At 40.4% G+C, this 17240-nt stretch overlaps 1 long non-coding RNA gene across 1 annotated transcript in view; it reads left to right on the forward strand.

The window, feature by feature from the left end:
* The first annotated feature begins 312 nt into the window (after positions 1-312).
* The window catches only part of LOC105989564, a 32408-nt gene continuing 15480 nt past the window's right edge, over positions 313-17240 (forward strand). The window contains exon 1 of the long non-coding RNA XR_001175252.1: positions 313-436. This is a non-coding gene — a long non-coding RNA (uncharacterized LOC105989564). The remainder of the gene's footprint in view (positions 437-17240) is intronic.

The raw sequence follows: 17240 nt of genomic DNA on the forward strand, positions 1-17240 counted from the left end.
GATCAAACCCCAGCATTTCTCCAGGGCTTGGCCTAGTCAGCTGGAGCTTCATTTTGTGTTCGTGCCCCTGGGCCCGTACTCCTGGGCTGGGAAGGAGTGTGTGATCCCCGAGGGACCACGGCGGATCCCTTGGGCTGGGATCCCTAGCTCGCCCCCTGCGCCCCTCCCGGTCTCGGGTTGAGAAGCTTCCTGGGTGGATGGTTTGGACTTGATGCCGCAGCTGCGGTTCTGCTGTGTCATGCAAGCAAGCAAGCGGCGGCGGCGGCGGCGGCGGCGGCAGCGGCGGCGGCAGTAGCGGCCAGAGCTCCAGGGGGAGGAGGGGAGGAACCTGATCCTCCGGTAGAGAAGGGCTGAGGCAAACATCGAGCTCCCCCAGAGCCACCCAGGAGCTGGGAGGGCTCGGCTACCCCGGGGGGCCCTCCCTGCGGGGCAGAGGGTAAGTGGGGCGGCACAGGTGGTCGCCTTGGGAAGGGAGTGCGCAGGGGGGTTAGGTGGGGGAGGCGGGAGCTTCAGGAGCCACACTGGCCCAAGTGAAGGAACTCAGAGTTCAGCTGAAAGGGACCTAGACTATAATAAGGGACCCAACCCGAAGCAGCAATAATTATTATTCTAATAACACCCTGCGGCCGACCGGGCTACACAGTGTGGAGTTCTGTATCCCCACTCTGGATTGACTGGAAACAATGATTAGGGACTGGAGAACCATCATACTAGCAATCCAGGTGCTTTAAGTTACCCTTGGATCGAAGAATCCAAACAGATCCCATATTCCTCCAGCTTTGCTGAGATTTCTGGGTTGCCATCTTCAAAACTAGGCAAGGGGATGGGAAACCTGCCCAAACTCACTTTACCTATGAAAATAATGCTCTTGGCCAAGGGCCCTAGACAAACAGCCTCTGGTGCAATTAAACAATCAATAGGCAAAAGAGCTTCACCCTCCCTCCTACCCTAAAGCTCTTTCAACCTGGGATGGAACTTCACTGGACTTAAAGGAGGAAGAAAATGTGTTACATTCCCTTCCACCCAATCCCAGTCAGCCTGTCCACCACCCAAATCGCACACCCCATCTTCAGAGATACGCTTCTGACAGATGCTGCACTACTGCATGGAAACCAACTGAAACTCAGAACAATTTCACCTCCTTTACCCTTTGCCTTTTGCCCATAGGGGATTCAGAAACGTAGCAGACCATTACTTCTTTCACCTGTGTATAATTCTCAGGACAGCTATTATTATTATTATTATTCCTTGTCATTTCTCTCCTAGACATTTCAGAAAGCACTTCTGAAATGTGCTTTTCTTTTTTAATGTCAGTCATACATTTAAAAGTAAAGGGTTGAGGGGGATTAACTGAAAGGCTAATGACTGTCTCAAAAGCACATATGGTTGCTAGGGAACTCAAACTCATCCAGCTCTAATCACCACTGGGTTCTGTGGAAATCAAACCGCTCAGTGTTATTAAAATGAATGGCATTTAGTTCAAGGCTTTCTTGTTTCTGTTGTAGCATCCTGGATTATTATCGATTGCCTCACACCCACATATCTTGTTTTCCAAATTTGATTTCTGTATTTGCGTCACAAACAGGGACACTCATGACTAGACCAGTCAGGTTCACTTCCTGTTTCTCAGAACTCGTTTATATTTGGTCTCGGAGCACTAGCTGGTAAAATATCACACTGGTTCTCTTCAAAGAAATTTTTAACTTTCCACTAATAGCAAATTACCCCAATTAAGTGCTAATTCACATAGAAAAACATCATCATTTCAGGAGTAAGGTAGACTGTCAGTCAACTTTAGTAGCCACTTCAGAAAACTAGTCTTGAAATGTAAAGCCTAGAAAAACCCATGATCTTTATTTCTTTTCCTCCACAATTGTCATTCTTCAGCATTGGAATTAAACAAACTAAGGTAGAAAAAGAGATTTAAGTGTGATATTTCTAAAATGAAGTGCATGTGCACATGCACGCGCTCGCACACACACACATACACACACACACACACACACACTATACACTGAAGCTGGAGGAATTGTTTTGACTAAATAAGGCATAGAACTGAAAGGAATCCGGGCCCAGGAAGGAAGAATAAGCTTGGGCTACTCTGTGACACTGGTAGCACAAAGTGAAATTATAAGGCCATCCTTCCCTACTTGTTTCAAGACCTTTTTCCTATGGTTAGGTTTCTATTATAATAGATAATCCCTCTACTTGGTGTACTGAAAGTTTCTGACCAGTGCCCCAATGTCCTAGAACCAGGTAACCTTGCTCTTCTCCCCCCAGTTCCTTCTTTGTAACAAGGATATCACAAAGGCAATAACATAAAGATATGACTATTTAATAGTTCGGTTTAGATGGGGAAAAACAAGGGCTAGGAACAACAATGGCTAGACAAATCCTGGGTTCAATCCTCAGCACTAAAAATAAAGTACTGGCCTAAGGGTTTCTTAAATTTTCTTGCATTTACAAAATCCTGCTTTTGGACTGAACTCATTACATAACTTCAATTTTAGCTGCATTTTGATTTTGTACTGTGTTAGATCATGGTGATACAAAACAACAGTCTCTGCCCTACAGGATCTTATAATGAAGAACCAGTGAGTACACAGTTGATCACATAACAGTGAGGTGCTATTTACATGTGATCTCATAGGAGAAACCTAACCATAGGAAACAGGTCTTGAAACAAGTAGGGAAGGATGAGTAGAAGCCACCCAGCTAAGTGGGAAAGTTAAAGGAATGGTATTTTAGGGAAGAGAATATTGTGAAGTTCTTGACGTTAAATAGTATATCAAAGGAACCAGCATAAAAAACAGTGCTCAGGAGGAAGCTTCTCCATAAATATTTTATTTTATGCATAGCACAAGTCCTGAAGTCTAGTCCTGAAGGCTATCTAGAAAGATTAACATGGTCTTATATTGTGAAAGGTTTTGTCTAAGAAGTTTGAACTTATCTAAAGGCCAATGGAAAGCCATTGATTTTTTTATGTGTGGTTGTTTTTTGTTGTTGTTGTTTTTTGGTCAGTAATGGAGTTTGAATTTAGGGCCTGAGTGCTGTCCCTGAGTTCTTCTGCTCAAGGCTAGTGCTCTACCACTTTGAGCCACAGCTCTATTTTCAGTTTTCGGGTGGATAACTGGAGATAAGAGTCTCATGTCTTTGCTGCCTAGGTTGGCTTTGAACCGTGATCCTCAGATCCTGAGTAGCTAGGGTTACAGGCATGAATCACCAGCACACCTGGTGATTTTTAAGTGATTAGAGGTCCATTTTAGAAAGATCATTCCAGTTTAGAGAATTTAATAGTAACACTATTAAGCAGGGAGAGTAGTTAGGATATTGTTTGAGCATTATAAAAGCAAACAGACTTCTAAGACAGCAAGACTAGAAATAGCAGGAAGAGAAGGATTCAATAAATACTTAAAACAACTGGATTTGATTATTGATTATATTTGAAGGACTGAGAAATGGAAAGAAATGTAAGGCTTAGGTAAATGGAAGGATGGGTATATCATTCATCACAATGGGAAAATCAAGAAGAAAAGCAGGTTATGGAAAGAAGGTAATTAGTTTACATATAAACATGTTGAGTTTCAAGTGTCCATGAGATGTCAAAGTGAAGCTGTCTACTACATAATTAAATAGATCTGGAGTCATCTAAATAGATGAGAGTTCATGGATATAGATGGAACTCAATGAGAAGATATACAGGAAGAAAAAGAGGAGGACCTACTATGGAATCCTATTGAAATGCCAACATTTTAAAACATGAGGACAGAAGGATACAGGGGAAGAATATCCAGAGTCAGGAGGACCAGAAAAGCCGAAGGAATTTATATCAACAATATTAGCCCTAGCTGAAAGTCAAGAAAGAAGAATTTAAAGTCCAAGGAGGCCATTGGTTTATTTGCTAAGAAAGATATTGGTAAAGGGAAGACAGAAACCAGATGGCAGTGAGTTGAGGACATGAGAATAGAGGAAGTAGCTAGAGGAAGTTCTTTGAGATAAGTAGAAAAGCCAGCCCTGGTGGCACGTGCCTGTAATCCTAGCTACTCAAGAGGCTGAGATCTGAGGATTGCAATTTGAAGCCAGGTGGAGAAGGAAACTCTTTCGATCAATCACCAAAATGCCAGAAGTGGAGTTATGGCTCAAGTGATAAAGCAGAGTTAGCCCTGAGCAAAATAGCTCAGGGATAGCTCCTATGCCTGAGTTGAAGCATCTAGGACTGGGAGACAGAAAGAGAGGAGAGAGAGAGAAAGTGAGAGAGAGGAAAAGAAAAGGAATGGAGATAAGTAGGGAGGGAAATAAATGTGTGTCAGAAAATACTTAAATTTATGGTATGTGAGGTTAAAAATTATATAGGGGAAAAAAGAAATAATAAAAAATCTTGGATTCTTTTACTATTTTTCATAGCATTATTACCTATCAATGGCTCAAGCCAAAGAGCATGCAGACATTCTTGATTCCTCTCTGAAGGTACTGAGGTTTTGTATCCAATCCATGAAGAATTCAGGTCAAGTCTTCCTCCAAAACATTTCCAAAATCTGTCTCTATTGCTACCACTATTCTAATCCAAGACACTATCCTTTTTCTTCTTTGCACCAATAATAGCTTAAATGGCTTTTCTGCTTCCATACTTGCCCCTATTCATCAAAGCACAGCTAAATACATAGATAATGCATCATAAAACATAAAGCACAAGCCGAGTGCTGGTGGCTCACACCTGTAATCTTAGCTATTCAGGAGGCTGAGATAAGAGGATCGAGGTTCAAAGCCAGCCCAGGCAGGAAAGTCCGAGACACTCTTATCTCCAATAAACAACTAGAAAACAAGAAGTGGAGCTATGGCTCAAGTAGTAGAGTGCTCGCCTTGAGCTGAAGAGCACAGGGACAGTGCCCAAGCCCAGAGTTCAAGCCCCAGGACCAACCAAAAAACAAAACAAAACAAAAAAACCATAAATCACAGTGCTCACCTTTTCACAAGAAACATACAAGTTATAATTGCAATGAGAGGTATTTATATATCAAGTTCACAAAAATCCTAAAATTTAATAGCAAACTTAGGTGGGCAGATGGGGAAGTAAGCATGTTCCTACACAAGAAGTAGGAGGGAAAGTTCGTACAATGTTTGTGAAGGACAAGTTGGCAGTTAATTGCATTTTAAATATACAAAGCCTTTGACCTAGTAACTCTGCTTTTACATATTTACCAAATAGATTCACACATATATGGAAGGATGACTCCTTCAGGACCCTCACCAAAGCATTATTTATATCATTAAAATTGGAAAACAACCATCAATGGAGAAGTGGTTAAATAAATTACAGCAGAGCTCTATATATGAAAGATAGGCAGTTGGTAAAATTTGTGAGGCACTTCCAGATATATTGATAAGGAAATATCTTAATACCTAAGTTTAAAAAAATTAAGACAAAGAACAACACATCTGTTTTGCTACCTGGCATTGCATTTCTTCTTTGAAAAATGAATTATACTTTTTAGTCTGAAAATCATCTGTAGGAAGACTAAATAGAAAAGGGAAAGAATATTTGTGGATACAGCAGTAGAAAGGGTATTTCAGTGGGTGTGAGAGATGATTGTCTGGTGAAGGTGGTAGCATGCCCAGAGAAAGAAAGATCAGAACTGAAGAGCTATCATAAGTTGCTTAATGAGTTGGGTGTGGTGACACAGTTCTGTAATCTTAGGTACTCCAGAGGCAGAAGAGAGATAGGGTCCAAGAAAAGTAGGACCAGGACTAAGCCTGAATGGAAAATAAAATTGGCAATGGAGACAGAATCATTAATCAGAACATAAAAGTAGGAGACTGTGGGGCCAAAGGAACTAAGAGAAGAATGCAAGAAGGAAGACCAACTTGTTAAAGCACTGACAAAAGGTCAAGGAAGATCATTATAACTTGTTCCTCTCATACTCCCTAAGTGCCTCCAAGAGTTGGATTCTTTTGTTTATTTTGGCTTCTCTAGAGCTTGCCATATGCCTCACACATAATAAAAGTCCAGTAAATTTTCATTAAATTCAAGAGAGAAGCACACAGGTTATAAAAAAAACAGACATAAAAATCTGTTTGGATCTCAAAAAATAAATGAATAGAGCAGGTACTATAGTGTATAACTGTAATCCTAGCACTTGACAGGCAGAGCTAGGATTCTGAGTTCAAGGTCGGCCTGGGCTAATAGTGAGACTCTGTGTAAAAAAAATCAAATAAACAAATGGATGGATAGATGGGTATTTATTTGATGTTTTTTGAAACCTAACTTGATCATAGGAAGCATAAGTTGCTCTTGAGTTAACATAAATTGGGTGATATAAAGTACCTTCTAAACCATTTTGATAAGTAATATCTGCCTGGTCAATCAGTTATTTTTATCTTTACTTAGGTGCTGGATGATAAGATAAACAATTTGCTTTCCCCCATCTATCACCCATCCTGATGCAGTTGATGGCATCCATGGTGCCATCACAGTTCTACAAGACATGTAGCCACTTCTGGGCTGTCCAGCCCTAGTTCCCCTTCTGGGGAAAATACAACTCTAGGCAGAGTAAAGACTTTTAACCTGTTAAGATGTACTACATGCTTCTCAGTATGTTATTGTTTCTGCATAACAATATTGCTATTAGAATAGACCATTTTCAGAGAAAAGGAGGTGAAAATCTACAAGAGTGTCCTTAGGCAGGGTATCTAATGGTACATGCTTGTAATCCCCGCACTCAGGAGAAACTGTAGAGACGTGAAGACCACAAGGTTGAGGCCAGCCTGGGCTATGTAGCAAGGTCAACGTTAACCTGAGCTACGAAAGTAAGACCTTGTCCCCCAAACTAACCAAGCAAACAAACAAAAACTATTCTCATACTTACCTGGCAATGAAGATACCAGGATCACAAAGGTGGTTTTCCTGGGGTAACACTCACCCATTGCATTAGGGATTTGCCTATTTCTGTAATTTCCTCAAAGGGGGAAAATTGACTGCATTATTTGTGATAATGGGGCTGCAAAAAGAAAAAGAAAAAGGGCTGTAGAATTAGAAATTTTAGGAGTAAAATCATAAATCTAGTTTAAACAATCTTAAAAATGTGACATTATTTAGTTTAAACATTCCCTATAAAGTGAAATAAATATTTTAGGCTCTTCTGTCTCTGCTGCTATCCCATGTAGATTTGTGTAGGTTCAGTCAATAATGTTTTCAGAATGACAGACTCACATTAAGATATATTTCTCAGGATATGTCCCTACCAGTTAGCAACTTGGCTGTTTTCATAGGGCAAACAAGAATTCTTGCTAATTGACTTTGTAAACACATGAACCAAGAGAGAAAATAGTGCCATCCAAGGGGGAGGGGTGGGGAGTGCAAGCATGCATACTGCTCCTGGGGCTTGAACTCAGGGTCTGGGTGCTGTCCCTTAGCTTTCTTGCTCAAGGCTAATGTTGTATCACTTAAGCCACAGCCCTACTTTTTTTTAAGGGGGGGGTGGTCCGGTTGTGGGGCCTGAACTCTGGGCCTGGGCACTGTCCCCAAGCTCTTCAGCTCAAGGCTAGCACTCTACCACTTGAGCCATAGCACCACTTCTGGCTTTTTTCTTTTTGTTTATGTGGTGCTGAGGAATGGAACCCAGGGCCTCATGCATGCAAGGCAAGCGCTCTACCACTGAGCCACCTTCCCAGCCCCGCCACAGCCCTACTTTGGGCTTTTGGTGGTTAGTTGGAGATAAGAGTCTCACAGAATTTTCTGCCTGGGCTGGCTTTGAACCGTGATCCTCAGATCTCAGCTTTCTAAGAAGCTGGGATTACAGGCACCAGGCTCTACTAATTCTATTTTTTTAACTGTGTTAATTCATTCTATAAATTCCTATTAATGTTCTACTTCTTACACAATGTATTACTTACTGGGAATGGAATAAAAAATAGATCACTGAAAAGACATATGTAGATGAAAAATATAATAGCTGGTAAGTTCAGTAAGAATTGCCTAGATGTATCATAGTAAAAATGCATACATGTAATTATTTTTCTCCCTTTTTGGCATTATTGGTTTGAGTTCATCATAAGCAAGCACTCTTACCATTTAAAAATTTTTATTTTAGCCGGGCGCTGGTGGCTCATGCCTGTAATCCTAGCTACTCAGGAGGCTGAGATCTGAGGATCGTGGTTCAAAGCCAGCCTGGGCAAGAGAGACCGTGAGACTCCTATTTCCAATAAACCACCAGAAAACTGGAAGTGGCGCTGTAGCTCAAGTGGTAGAGTGCTCGCCTTGAGCTGAAGAGCTGAGGGACAGCACCCAAGCCCAGAGTTCAAGCCCCACGACCGACCAAAAAAAAATGTTTTTTTATTTTATTGTAAGGGTGATGTACAGGGGGTTTACAGTTACATAAGATAATGAGTACATTCCTTATCAAACATTGTTATCTCTCCTCATTTTCTCCCACTTACCCTCCCCTCCAAGTTGTACAGTTCATTTCCAACATCTTGTCTTGTGAGTATCACTGTTGTATTAGCTCACCCTTGTCCTTTGCCTCACAATTTTGTTATTCTCCTTCCCTTCCCCAAATTAAATAAACATATATACAACACACAGGGTACCAAAATCAAAAACAGTGACAACAGGGGATAAAACAAAGGGGAGGAGGGAGAAATAACTTCACACAGTACATTAAAAAAACTCATTTCCATATTTTGATGTTCATTTTGATTAGCATAATTTTATATGGTCATATGTACATAGCTATTGAGCTATTGTGATTCTCTGCTAGGACTATCCTAGACACACACTAATTATTACAAATGAGGGAAGCCATCAAGCCTATGTTTCTATTTTTTCAAATTTTTTATTGTGATTAAGTGGTTACATAATTTCCCAAATTTCACAGTATTGTGGGATAATGATGCTAAGTTAAAGTCACAAACACACGCTAACTTTCATGGAGCAAATTGTCTATCATGGTCTGTAACATTTATGAGTTCTATGAGCTTTGCAATACAGTTATTTCTTCCACATTGGGTGATGTGTACGTTTCTTTTGTTTTGCACAGCATCAGCTGTTCCATCTTTCCCACTTGTTCCTTCCCTCCCATCACTGTCATTGAGTTGCTTCATTCATTTTGGTCAATGTCCAGTGCAGCTGATGGGTCCCACTGCTGTATGTTTTTCCCTGATTCCCTCTAGTTCTGTGTCATCATCCTGGTTTCCCTCCAGTGTGCACATATATACCATATATGTGATCAGCAGCAGTGATTTGACCAGATGAGTGGAAGTCCTTTGTTTCTTAAGTCTTGTTAATTTTGTCATATCACCTTACATTTTGGATTTACATCCACTTATCAGGGAGACCATGTACCGTTTGTCTCTTTGCTCTTGGCTTACCTTGCTCAACATGATTTCTTATAGCTCCATCCATTTCCCTGCAAATGCCATTATTTTGTCCTTTCTAATGGCTGCATAATATTCCATTGTGTATAGATACCACAATTTTTGGATCCATTCATCTGTGGTGGGACATCTGGGCTGTTTCCATATCCTGGCTATTATGAACAGTGCTGCAATAAACATGGAAGTGCATGTGTCCTTGTGTACTGGTTCCTGTTGTTCAGAATAGATTCCTAGAAGTGGTATGACTGGGTCATAAGGGAGGTCAATATTTAGCTTTCTGAGGACCCTCCAGACTGCTTTCCAAAGTGGTTGTATAAGTGTACATTTCCACTAGCAATGTAATAGGGTTCCTCTTTCTCACATACCCTCCAGCATTTGTTGTTGGCTGACTTTAGGATGTGGGCCATTCTGACTGGGGTAAGGTGGTATCTCAGGGTTGTCTTTATTTGCATTTCCTTCACAACCAAGGATGGTGAACATTTCTTCATGTGTTTCTTTGCCATTTTTATCTCTTCTTCTGAGAAGTCTCTCTTTAGTTCCCTTGCCCATTTAGTAATTGGTTTGTTAGGTTTGGGAGGGATTAGTTTCTTGAGTTCCCTGTACATACTGGATATTAACCCCTTGTCTGATATATTGCTGGTAAATATTTTTTCCCAGTTAGTTGGTTGTCTTTCTAGCTTGGTTGCTATAGCTTTAGCTGTGCAGAAACTTTTTAAGATAGTCCCATTTGTCAAGTCTCTCTCCAATTTGTTGTGACCCTGGGAATCTATTCAGGAAGTTCCTGCCTGTGCCTATAAGTTCAAGTGTCTCTCCTACTCTGTCCTGCAGTAGTTTCAGAGATTCAGGTTTGATGTTAAGGTCTTTAATCCATTTTGAGTTGATATTGGTGCATGGTGATAGGCTGGGGTCCACTTTTAGTTTTCTGCATGTGGCCACCCAGTTTTCCCAGCACCAGTAGTTGAAGAGGCTGTGTTTCTTCCACTGTATGTCTTTGGCTCCTTTGTCAAATATCAGCTGACTGTAGGCGTGTGGTTTTATTTCTGGATCTTCTATTCTATTCCATTGGTCTTCAGGTCTGTTTTTGTGCCAGTATGCTGTCTTTGTTATTATAGCTCTATAGTAGAGTTTGAAGTCCAGCACTGAGATCCCTCCCATGTTGTCTTTTTTGCCTAGAATTGTTTTGGCTATTCTAGGTCTTTTGTTGTTCCATATGAATTTGTGGATTGTATTCTGTATTTCAGAAATGTACATCATTGGGATTTTAATAGGAATTGCATTGAATTTGTATATTAATTTTGGCAATATTGCCATTTTTGCTATATCAAGTCTGCCTATCCAAGAGCATGGAAGTTCTTTCCATTTCCTAGTGTCTTCTGTAATTTCTTTCTTTAAGTTTTTATAGTTTTCGTTAAATAGTTCTTTTACATCTTTGGCTAGGTTAATTCTTATTTTATTTTTGGGAGGATTATTGTGAATGGGGTTGCTTCCTTTATTTCCCTCTCTGCTTGTACATTGTCAGTGTACAGGAAGGCAAGTGATTTTTGTGGGTTTTGTATCCTGAGCGAGCCTAATTTTTTTGGGTCTGGCTTATTTCACTTAATTGCATTTTTTCTAGGTCTTTCCATTTCCTTATGAATGGGGCGATGGAAGCATAGAATTCCATATGTGTATATACGATATTTTCTTGATCATTCATCTCCTGAGGGGCATCTGAGTTGGTCCCATAATTTAGCTACGGTAAAAAATGCTGCAATGAACATGGTTGTGCTGGTGGCTTTAGTGTGGCCTTGTTTACTCCTGGGTAAATCCAGGAGTGGGATTGCTGGATCATAAGGGAGCTCTATGTTTAGTCTTTTGAGGAAACTCCATACTGCTTTCCAGAGTGGCTGAACCAGTTTATATTCCTACCAAAAGTGTAGTAGCATTCCTTTTTGGCCATGTCCCCACCAGCATCTGCTATTACTTGTTTTCTAGATAAGGCCATTCTAACTGAGGTGAGGTTGAATCTCAACGTGGTTTTGTTTTGCATTTATTTTTATTTTTATTTTTGTTAGTCATGGGGCTTGAACTCTGGGCCTGGGCACTGTCCCTTAATTCTTCAGCTCAAGGTGAATGCTCTGCCACTTGAGCCACAGTGCCACTTCCTACTTTCTGGTGGTTTATTGGAGATAAGAGTATCACGGACTTTCCTGCCCAGGCTGGCTTTGAAACGTGATCCTCAGATCTCAGCCTCCTGAGGAGCTAGGATTACAGGTGTGAGCCACCGGTGCCCGGCTTGTTTTGCATTTCTTTATGGCCAGAGATATTGAACATTTCTTCATGTGTCTATTGGCTATTCTTACTTCCTCTCCGGAGAAGTCTCTTTTTAATTCTTTAGTCCATTTATTCATAGGGTGGTTGTTTCTTTGAGGATTTGTTATTGGGGGTTAATGTTATTGGGGGGGTTAACTTTTGTGCTCTAGGTGTATTTTTTGTATAAGGCCCTTGTTTGTTTTATAGCTAGTAAAGATCTTCTCTAAATCTGTAGGCTTTCTATTTATCTTGCTAGTTATATCCTTTTACAAGTAGAAGCTCTGCGGTTTAATGCAATTCTATTTATCCAGTCTTTATTCGATTTGTTGTGTTTCTAGATCCTTATTTAGGAAGTTTCTGCCTGTGCCAAGGAGCCCTATTGTATCCCCCTATCCCTTCCTGTAACATTTTCAGGGTATCTGCTCTGACCTCAAGGTGTTTGATCCATTTGGCATTGATTCTGATGCAGGGTGATATATAAGGATCTAATTTCAGTTTTCTGCATGTGTATAGCCAATTCTGCCAGTAGCATTTGTTGAAGAGACTGTCTTCCATCTGATAATTTGGGCTCCTTTATCAAAGACTAGGTGGCCATAGGTCTGTAGGATCATTTCTGGGTCCTCAATTCTATTCCATTGGACCTCAGGTCTGTTCATGTGCCAGTACTAACCTGTTTTTAAAACTACAGCAATATAATAGACTTCGAAGTTTGGTATTGATATTCCTCCAGCACTGTTTTTCCTGCTAAGGGCTGTTTTTGCTATTCAGGTCTTCTCTTATTCCATATGAATTTTTTTTGGATTGCTTATTCCATTGCCTACATCCCTGTGGAGATCTCCTTAAAGTAACACACATTTTCATGATGCTAATCCTCCCAATCCAGGAGCATGGAGATTATTCCACTTTCTTGCTTTCTGCCCAGGGTGGGCCTTGTACTTCATTCCTCCTACCTAAGGCATCCTATAAAGTGGGTTGACACACATATACCACCATATCTGACTTGTTTCTTGAAATGGGGGTCTTGATAACATTTTTGCCCAGGCTGGCTTCAAATGTAAATCGTTCATATCTCTGCTAGAATTACAAGCATCAACAACTGTACTCAGCCTCTCTGCTGTCTTTTAAGCAATGGATAGGCATTCAGACAAAACTAATTTTAAATTTGAACTCCTTTTGCATCCCAGCTGTATGACCTTGGGCTAATTATATAAACCATGTTAAGTTTCAGTTTTGTCTTTTTAAGATGGAGATAATAATACTGAAGGAGCTTGTGGGGATTAAATAAGACAGAGCATGTAAATCAGCTAGTGTGGTCTCTAGGACAGGCTAAGCCATCAGAAAATTGTAGCTATTATTGAATTATAGCACTAAGAAAGTATGTAACTGTTCATAAAAAACATACAATCTACCAGGCCTAAGTGAAAACAGAACCAAAGTGGCATGGTCACAGATCATACAATAAGCACCTGCCATGTTTTTCCTAGAAACAGCTGGTGGGTTGTCTAAGAAGCCACACCTGCAGATCAAGCTCCCAGCCTCCCTAGCACTTAAATGCTAGTTCTAATGGGGAGAAAAGCACAGCAATATGCATTAAAATGTAAAATGTAAAGTCTGCTTCACATCTTGCATTCTTTAAGCCAGGTCAGCTGTGAGCCTCAGACACTTATAGGTTCCATGCACTGTGCCCTTCCTCCAAACCTGGATTTCCACCCTCACCATGCCTTCTGTCTCTTGCCCTTGTACTTTGTATCCAAGTCTCTCCCTAGATATAGGACCCGACCTAGAACCCTAACCCACTTTACCATGACACTGCTATCTTGTTTAGTTCAGCTCTCCCCCACAGAGGGGTTATTCCATTGCCCACATCCCTGTGGAGATCTTCTTAAAGTAGCACACAGGTGGCAAATGTTCAGGAGTAAATCTACTGCTGCAGTAGGTACAGACGGCTCAGGGCTAATAGCTTCCTGAAGTTCATCTTGCTGTGAGGTGCCAGGCTGTGCAACACCTGCTGACACTTCCATATTCCAAGTTGGCTTCTGTATTCATTACCTGTGCCCTGGAGAGAACCCCTACCCTAGATTTGGCTCATGCCTTCTCTCCACCAGTCATGTGTTGTCAAGACAAAACTAATACTATGACAAAATGATTGGCACAGGGCACAATGTAGGGATGATGGAGGACTTTCTGACATCAACTAACAACACTGTTCTGCTGAAAAGTGAGATCAAAAAGGTCCTATTCCATGCTTAAGTCTAACCAGAGGAGTATATGTGAAATAAAAGTGGCAATTCAAGGGAAGTAACAATGGCACTCTTGAAATTGTAATAGCCACAGAAGGCAATTCTACATTCACCACCCTGAGTGGAAGAAGAATGAATTAAGAGATCATATGGCCATAAGCCTTTGTGTGGCCAGAAACCAAGAATAAATGACTTGGGAAGTATATTTTTATAAAATCTGTGACTCTAGTAAAGAACAAGGAAACATGAAGAAGAAGAAGGAGAAGGAGAAGAAGAAGTAGTAGTAGTAGTAATAGTAGTAGAGGAGGAGGAGGAAGAGGAGGAGGAGGAGGAGAAAGAGGAGAAAGAGGAGGAGGAGGAAGGTAGTTGTTCTGATAACCTCTTCCAGTCCTTCTCCCTTTCTCTCTTGGGCAGTTATTGAGGATTGAACTCAGGGCTTCTAACTGGCTAAATAGATGATCTATCACTTGAGCCATACCCCAACCCATTTATTTTTGGCTTTAGTTTGTTTTCTTTAGATAAGGTCTCAAATTGTTGCTCAAACTGGCTTCATAACAAGATCCTCCTATATCTACCTTGTCTGCTGCTGCGATTACAGGCATGGGTCACCAGATGTGGCACTTTGAAAAATTCCTATTTTTACATTAGGAAATGTAGAGGAAGGTATCTGCTGAAGTCTCACCTTATCAGGGATGGGGCAATGTGTACATTTCAAAATCCCCCAGTGGATGCTTGAAATCGCAGATAGTATCAAACACTATATACTATGCTTTTTTCTTCACATATATACTCGTGGTAAAGTTTAATTTATAAATTACAGAGAATAAGATATAAATAATAACTATGGTAGAATAATATAAGAAACATTATTTAAAACTTATATTGTTTTGTCACCTGTAACCCCAGCTTCACTCTGAAAGCTAAGGCAGTAAAACCACAAGTTCAAAGCCAACCTAGGCAATTTAGCAAAAGCTATCTCAAATAAATTTTGAAAAGGGATTTGGAACAGGGTGTCAATGGCTCACCTCTGTAATCTTAGCTACTTACCTAGACTCTTATGTCCAACAAACCACTAAAAATCTGAAAGTGGAGCTGTGGTTTAAGTGGAAAAATGTAAGACTTGACCAAAAAAGCTTGACCAAAAAGGAGGCTGAGATCAAGGTTCAATACCAGCCAGGGTAGAAGACTCTTATTCCAATTAACCACCCAAAAGCCAGAAGTGGAGCTGTGGCTCAAGAAGTAGAGTGCCAGAGCCTAGAGTGGAAGAATAGAAAAGTATTTGAAGTATAGCTTAGTGAGTATTTGAAGTATAGCTTAGTGGTGGAGTATCTAGCAGAGTAAAGTCTCTGGGTTCAACCATTAATACCCTCGCCCCTACATGCACACCTGTTTATTTCAGAAAATTTCCATTTAATATTTTCAGATCACAACTAAGGATAAACTGAAACCAAAGAAAAAGAAAACTTGGATAAGGAGAGACTACTGTATAACAAGGCCATGTTCAAAAGAAGGGCTCAGATCTGTGGAAATAAATCGATAAGGGTTAATGTCTACAAACAGCTGGAAGTATTAAAGAACGAATAGTTATTTTCATATTTTTTTTAGTGCTAGAAGCCTAGCACTAAAGGACCTCTCACATGCTAGACAAGTGTTCTATGCCTGAGTACAAACTTTTATCCCAATTTTAAATGCATCAAATGTTTAATGTGAAGTGAGTTTTTGTTCGTTTGGTGCTGGTATTGGGGCTTGAACTCAGGACCTTAGCGCTGTCCCTTAGATTTTTTTTGTTCAAGGCTTGTACTTTATCACTTAAGCCACAGCTCTACTTTCAGCTTTCTGGTGATTAATTGGAGATAAGAGTCCAGGGAATTTTCCAGCATGGGATAGCTTCAAACTGTGAGCCTCAGATCTCACCCTTGTAAGGAACTAGAATCACAAATGTGAGCCACCAGCATCTGGCATGAAGTGGTTTTGGAGAAGACTCAAAAGAGTCATAAAATTGGATTGTATCTACAATAGATGGGTTTTAGAATAAGGAATTTGGGGGTTCAATCATCTAGCTCTACTAGTATTCATTGCTTGCAGCAGATGAGTGGTTTACTTTCTGTCTCAAAGTGCCAGTGCTGCCAGTGGCCACTAAAAGATAGGAAAGTCAGTCAGTGATTAGCTGAGATGTAATACTGGGAAGTGCAGTGCCCCATGGACAATGCTGAACAAGAGTATGAAAGCAGCAAATACTTAAAGACAGGACTGAGTCCAGCAACAGCAAAAACCTCTAAAAAAAAAAAAAGAGACCTTTGAAGAAAGTGACCATTGAGAGATGACCAAAGCCAAGTAATCATACAAATGTCCCAAGTCAGGATTAGATGGAGGCAGGGAATGTGTATAGAAAGGATCAGGCATGATGCAGAAAGGAATAAAGACCTGCTATGTCTAAGACAGGGGCAGATGGATAATGGCTTATTATTGGGAGAACATTTTGAAATGTGCCTGGCATATAGTAACATTATGTGCCATTTTGCCCTGCCTCTTTAAAATCAACTGATGGACTTAATGCTTTGGTTCTCTAAGGTCCAGCTCATTTAGTTTCAATTCACCCTCTTGGAAAGTTCCTTTGAGAAAGGAATTAGCTAAAGAGTATAGGTGTGGGAACATAAAACAGGAAAAGACATTGCAAAGTAGTTATGACTCTGTTTAATACATATAAACACACACACATATGACAAAGAGGGGTCCAATAATTAGAAAAGAAAGACATTATATTTTGCTCATGAAAATACAAAATACAATTAAGAAAAGAGACATTACTAGAACAAATTCAGGGCAGAACCAATTTCCTATGGTTCTCTACATATTGTTGAATTGTTTCCAGTTAAAAATTATGATGTATCCAAGTGTTCATAATGCAACCTGAACATGAGAAGGACCTATCTCTTCTGACTTTATCTCTAGAGTTAATAGTATTAACAGTGGTGAGATAAATTTTTCAATAGCAGAACATTTGCTATTTTATATTAAAAACAATGAGCTTCATACTTAGGAGACAAAACCTCAGTTGTCCTCTCACATGCTGTCTGTTCCCTGCTGCTCCTTCCTATAGGGCGGTTGTGGAGTTCTAGGTGAGTTGACTCATTTTTATTCCCATGGGCGAAGCAAGTAGCCCAGCCTAAGCCAATCAGTGAATGGCATCCTTTGGCTTCCATAACAATCTCAGGTATGAGCAAGTGACTTAAGTCAGTTCCAAAGAGAGTGGCAGGACTTTTGCTAGCAATACTAAGCCAAAGATGTTTTCATTCTGGAAGTGAAAACAAGTTGGAAACAGAGGTCTTGGGACCTCGA

This window comes from Dipodomys ordii, unplaced genomic scaffold (assembly GCF_000151885.1).
Source record: "Dipodomys ordii isolate 6190 unplaced genomic scaffold, Dord_2.0 Scaffold56, whole genome shotgun sequence".
NCBI lineage: Eukaryota > Metazoa > Chordata > Mammalia > Rodentia > Heteromyidae > Dipodomys > Dipodomys ordii.